This window comes from Lactuca virosa, chromosome 5, assembly GCF_052849685.1.
Source record: "Lactuca virosa cultivar CGN04683 chromosome 5, Lactuca_virosa_CGN04683_v6, whole genome shotgun sequence".
Taxonomy (NCBI): Eukaryota; Viridiplantae; Streptophyta; class Magnoliopsida; order Asterales; family Asteraceae; genus Lactuca; species Lactuca virosa.
The window spans coordinates 167,464,323-167,471,402 of NC_136430.1; positions in this window are offsets into that span (position 1 = coordinate 167,464,323).

The following is a 7,080-nucleotide window of genomic DNA, read 5'->3' on the forward strand; positions in this document are numbered from 1 at the left end:
GAGTCACAAATACCAAGTAGCAAGTCGGAAGAATATGAGAGAGAGGAGAGGCTCTAAAATCGTCTAGGGTATTCTCTAGGGTTCAAGTGGCCGATTTCAGGGATCCAGGGGGTTCCTTATATAGCTGAGCTGCTAGGGTTACAGGTGAACCCCTAATGTGATTGCTTAAGCCTTAAGCATCCCACAAGATCCTTCTAGAAGGCCCCTATGGACGAAATTTATGTGGGCTACACAAGAGATTTCGTACACCCCTTCCTTAGGATCCTTAGCCCAACTTTCAACTATTAGATAATTGCAATATCAGTCCCCTTTAATTTAATCAGTCTCTTTTGATCACCAAATTAATTCCAAATTAATTTCTGATCAATACATAATATGATTTCTTAATTAATATATTATTCTTATAATATATTAATAAATCACAATTAACCTCTTTCTCTATAATTCATCCTATCAAATTGCTAAGGTGAAGGCAACCCTAAAGAACTATGCTGTTATTGGGTCAAGTACATACCAATTGTAGTTATGGGCTTAGACACCTAATCCAATAGTTGAACACTTCACAGTCTATAGCGATGCTTCTGGAGTTGGGTTAAGTTGTGTTCCGACCCAAAGAGATAAAGTGATAGCATATGCATCTCGACAATTGAAAGAACACGAGAAGAACTAACCCACTCATGATCTGGAGTTGGCAGCGGTAATATTCGCATTAAAGATATGGAGGCATTATCTTTATGGCACAAAGTGCAAGGTCTTCACTGATCATAAAAGTCTCTAGTATCTCTTTGATCAAAAGGAATTGAATATGAGACAACGATGATGGCTATAGTTACTCAACGATTACAACTGTGAGATACTTTACCACCATGGTAAAGCAAATGTCGTAGCTTATGCTCTACGTGGAAAAGTAAACTTGGAAAGAAAAACGCCAAGAGCGTTAAGAATAGAAGTTGTCTCGACGATTGTGGAAAGCATCAAGAACGCCCATGAAGAAGCTTTAGTGAAAAATGACCAAAAGGAATAACGTTTAGGCAAGACGTTGGTATTCAGTACAAATAGTCAAGGGTTGAAGGTATTCCAATATAGAATTTGGGTCCCTAAGATGGGAGGAATAATAGATCTTCTGATGGTAAAAGCTCACAAGACCACGTACTCGATTCATCCCGGCAACACTAAGATGTAAAGGGATCTGAAACGTTACTACTAGTGGCCGATGATGAAGCTCGATATTGCAGAGTATGTGAAAAGTGTGTAACTTGTGCAAGAGTTAAATAACACCATCAGAAATCGTATAGGAGTTTAGAACCTTTACCTATACCCATAGGTAAATTGGAAGACATCACCATGAATTTTGTGACTAAACTGCCCATGACGAAGAACAGTCACAACATGATTTGGGTAGTCGTGGATCGGTTCATAAAGAGCGCACACTTCATAGCAGCCAATGCGAGATGGTCTATGGATAAGCTTGCAAATGATTACGTGAAGAAAGTAGTGAGACTTCACGGTGCACCTTTTACGATTGTATCAGATCGTGATAGTCGTTTCACATCAAGGTTTTGGAGGAGCCTACAAGAGGAAATGGGTACGAAGTTGTGTGTAAGTACAACTTACCATCTACAGACCGATGGTTAGGGTGGAATAACGATTCCAATACTGGAAGATATGTTAAGAGCATGTACCCTAGAATTTCAAGGTAACTGGGATGAGCATTTACCCCTGGTAGAGTTTTCCTACAACAATAGTTACCATTCAAGCATTAAGATGGCACCTTATCAAGCTTTGTACGGACAAAAGTGTCATACGCCGTCTTGTTGGCTTGAGGTCGGAGAAAAGCAGTTTATGGGCCCCAAAATAGTCCATCAGACTGTTGAAAAGTTAAAAGTGATAAGAGAAACAAAGTTAGCAACTCAAGATCGCCAAAAGAGCTATGCCAACAAAAAACGACGACCGATGACATTCGAAGTTGGAGATTCGGTATTGCTCAAAGTCTCACCGTGGAAAGGACTTATAAGATTTGGAAAGAGAGGAAAGTTGAGTCCAAGGTTTATTGGACCATTTAAGGTTTTCAATAGGACTGGGAACCAAGCTTACAAGTTGGAATTGCCGGAAGAAGTGGATGGAATTCATAACACTTTCCATGTGTGTTATTTGAGGAAATTTACGGGAGACGTTCCCGATATAATTCCAATTTCGGAGTTAAGGATGGATGAAAATAAGAGGCTAATAGAAGATCCTACGGAAATTGTATTGGATTAGGTGCCTATGCTCATAACTATAATTCGTATGTAACACTATGGAACAATTTGATAGGATGGATATTTGATAAAGAGGTTATTTGTTATTTATTAATATATTATAAGTATAATATATTAATTTAGAAATTATATTATTTAATTAGTATTGATCAAGAATTAATTTAGTGATCAAAAGAGAGTAATTAAATTAACGGGGACTGATTGTGTAAATCAGTGATACATATGGTTTGGGCTATTATGTGCAAGTCCATGAAATATTAGTCCATGTGAATTATGGATCATAGGCCTAAGTGTAAGAATTAGGGTTTGCTCATAACTCTTGGAATTTTACACTATATATGTATTCCTATAAAGCCAAAATCGTGCACAAGTGTTCTTAGAAGCTCTAGCCGATTTTGAGTCTCCAACCTCTCTCTCAAAGTCTGTCACACCCCAAAACCGGAACGGCGGAAACGTTCGGGGGTGGAGGACGTCATGTACAATATCACAACAATGCATAGTAGTAAACAAGCAACAACATCATCCATTGGATTAATAATATATTTTAATACAAGTGTGTTCCGTAAAGTTTAATAGACACCAAAAAGCAAATCAAAATATGAGATGAGTCTTGAATGTGCTCCATCTTCTCAAAATCCTGGCATCGGTACCTGTCTACTGATGACCTGAGAATACAAGTTATTTTGAAAGAGTTTATCAGCTTTAAAGCTGGTGAGTTCATAAGTATTTTAGTGTCATTGTTTGTATGAAAGTGTTTGTATGTACTTCATGTATAAGTTTGTAAATGTTTGTAAATGTTTGTAAATGTTTGTATATGTTTGTATCTCCTAGAAAATCCTATATTTTCTACTAAACATAGCCTTCTACCAAGGCATCAAATGTTTGTATGCAAGTCTCTTGTAAGAGTATGTATTTTCCCAAATCTAACTATCATTATCAAAAAAATATAGTGTTTACATTACTGTTCATTATGTGAAGATCACAAAGTGAATGCAATGGGGAAATAAAATAGTACTGTAGTGTTGTATTAAGTAACTATTGATGTACTAACTACCTTAAACCAATTGTTATTTAAAGTACCATGTGATATGCTTGTACCATACTACCGACTAAAAACACGACGATGAAAGACGTCATAAGAAATGACATTTGGCACCCGTAGACTTGCAAGTCCCACTGTAGCGAGCAGCAAGGTGTAGGATAGTCAATCCAGTATAGATCTATACACAAACTCAACGCTCTCCACTTAAGGAGATTCTTCATACAAAACGAGCCATGACAGGTGATGTCATGCCCCGTTACGTGGCTCACATAACTGTTGTAGTGTTCTTGTATATGTATTGTGTGTACTAGCTGTATTGTATGTTCTCTCTCTGTCTAGTATGTATGTATGTTCTCTCTGTTTCTCATAATAGTATGTTCTCTGGTATAATGTATAGTATGTACTAGCTGTATTGTATGTTCTCTCTATATCTAGTATGTATGTTTGTTTCTCATCATAGTGTTCTCTATCTGTATGTTATGTTTGTTTCTCATCACTATATGTTATGACTCATGTATGAACTGACTCATTGTATGTTTCATTGTTCTAGTAATATTATTAGTAACTTCCTAAACTATACCTATTATAGTTTACTAGTAATGTTGTTTGTATAAATGAACAAGTTTGTATACCTTTGCTACCCAAAGGTATTGAACTGGAAGAAGGAACTTTTGTATCTATTTACATATACATAATATATAACTAAGATTCAAACGACCTTCGGACAAACAACCGATACCCTAAGACCACAACCAAACAAGGAAGAGGAGGTAAGGTGAGTTATCAGTCCTAAGTCCTTTGAATCCTACTTATATAACTATATCTAAACAGATACACATTTAACAAAATATATTAGTTTAAAAGACAAAGAAGTTTTGTAAAACCTTTGGAAGAGTTTAAATAAACATTGATGACTTGATGTCATTTCATAAAACGATTTGAAAGCAGTTTGGCATAAAGAAACAAGTTTGATAAAGAGTTTAACATGTAAAAGAGTTTGATAATCATTCTGAAGTAGTTTGTTTAATAAGACGGTTTGAAAAGTAAGAAATCCATATGTTTGATAGTTATTAATCACATGTGATTGATATAATAGCTATAATAGTTCAACTTGTATCCCCCCATAAAAGCATTTAAAACCATTTAAAAGGTTCATAACTATAATCATTCTGAAGTAGTTTGTTTGATAAGACGGTATGAACTCACCTGTAGTGAGTGGTTTGGATGAACGGATGTTATAGGATGCTAAGTGTCAAGTGAACACTTGAACACACACACGGATCCTAATTAACATATAATAACACATATATGTATCCAATTAGTCAATTAACAACTAATTAATCAAGTAAAGACACCCTAATACATGGATAACACTTTGATTCAAGTTCTAGGAGTAGCATAGGGTTACATCTAAGGGGTGTAGGGCTTTGCTTTTGAGTTTATGGTCTAAGGGTAAACTCTTCATGAGTTTACGGTTTAGGGTTTACGGTCCTAATAGGTTTACGACCGTAAACCCATGGTAACTTCTACCATTTGGTGTTTTAAGGTCTTACAAGTCAAGGTTAAGCATACTATGATCAAGTCCAAGCCTTAGGAAGAGATTGTGGCACCATTGCACCACCTTTTAGAGTTTACGGCCCATGGACCATTCCTCATGAGTTTACGGCCGTAAACTCATGTGTGCTTGGTTCTTTTGTTTGTTTAAGGTCCTATAATCCACAAGGAGGTGATCTAGACTTGTATTCAAGGCTTAGTAAGGGACTAGGGCTCACAATGGCCCTTTCATTAGAGTTTACGGCCCAAGGAGATTGCCTTGGCCGTAAACACTTATGATCTTATGTTTCTTGATGTTTTCTAGTTGCTTAACAAGTGTATCAAGCCTATAACAAGCTAAAGTAAGAGTACTTACAATATAGAAGCTTGTAAGGGTGTTTAAAGTCCAAGAACACTAGTGTGTGTTCTTGGTGTTCTTGGTGAAATGAAGAACACTTGAAGATCTAACAAAATGAAGAGGTTTCATGGATGAAATCATGTAAGATCACTAGATGATGAAGGATATCAACTAATTAAGGCAAGAAACACTAACAAAGTTGAAGATCAAGAAGGAAAATCGGATGCTCCTTGAGAGAGAATGAGTTTCTACGCTTGAAATGGTAAAAAAAGTGTATAAAATGACTAAGTGTCATATTTATACTCCTTAGAGTTTACGGCCGTAAACTCATTGTTTGGGCCGTAAACTCCAAACTCTTGGAGTTTTGAGACTTTATTGATGCACAACAAACTCTAGAGTACACGTCCTATAATTTCCTTTTTGAAGGTCTAGGATGTAGAAACAATATTGATTTCTATTGAAGTGAATGGTTGTACAGAATAGAAATTTCGGGTTGTCACATCATCCCCCTGTTAGAAGGAATTTCGTCCCGAAATTGGAGTTTAAGCAAATAAGTAGTTACAAATAACTAAGTAAAAAGATGAGGATATTTCAGTTTCATCTGATCCTCTCGCTGCCAAGTGAATTCAGGTCCTCGCTTGGCGTTCCAGTGAACCTTCACTATCGGGATACGGCTTTGCTTTGTTTGCTTGACCTCTCGGTCCATGACCTCTACATGTTCTTCCACGAAGTTGAGGCTCTCGTTGATCTCGATCTTGTCGAGTGGGATTACAAGAGTCTCGTCGGACAGAGACTTTTTCAAGTTCGAGATGTGGAAAGTAGAATGTACGTTACTGAGTTCACGAGGTAAGTTAAGTTTGTAAGCTACAGGGCCGATTCTAGCGAGAATCTCGAAAGGCCCTATGTATCTTGGATTTAGCTTTCCACGCTTTCCAAAGCGTATTAAGCCCTTCCAGGGCGAGACCATCAATAGAACACGGTCTCCCACCTGGAATTGCAACGGTTTCCTTCGTTTATTTGCGTAGGTTTTCTGTCGGTCTCTAGAGGCTTTCAATCGTTCACGAATCTAAACGATCTTCTCTGTCGTTTCCCGAATGATATCCGGACCCGTGAGAGTGCTGTCAGGAATTCGTCCTTTAGCTAACTGGGTATCACCCACCTCAGCCTAGCACAGAGGGGATCTGCACTTTTGGCCATAGAGGGCCTCGAATGGAGCAGCCTTTATGCTCGTGTGATAACTGTTGTTGTAGGAAAATTCGACAAGGGGTAAATAAGTATCCCATGCTTTCCCAAAATCGATCACACAGGCTCTCAACATATCTTCCAAGGTTTGTATAGTCCTCTCACTTTGTCCGTCGGTCTGTGGATGATAGGCTGTACTCATGTCCAGCCTAGTTCCTAGGGAACTTTGTAGCGACTGCCAAAACCTCGAAGTGAATCTACTATCTCTGTCCGAGATAATGGATATGGGAACACCATGCAGTCGTACAATCTCCCGAATGTAGGTTCTTGTAAGCTTGTCCATCTTGTCTGTTTCTTTGATAGGCAGAAAGTGTGTGGACTTGGTCAATATGTCGACGATGACCCATATGGTATCAAGTCCACCCATTGTCTTGGGAAACTTGGTTATGAAGTCCATAGTGATTCGCTCCCACTTCCATTCCGGTATCTCCGGCTGCTGTAGTAGACCTGAGGGTTTCTGGTATTCGACCTTGACCTTTGCGCAAGTAAGGCATTTACTTACGAAGGTAGCAATCTCTGCTTTCATGTTAGGCCACCAGTATAGCTTTTTAAGATCCAGATACATCTTATCTGAACCTGGGTGGACGGAATATTGTGTGTTGTGAGCTTCGGTCATGATCAAGTCTCTGAAGCCACCGTGATTCGGT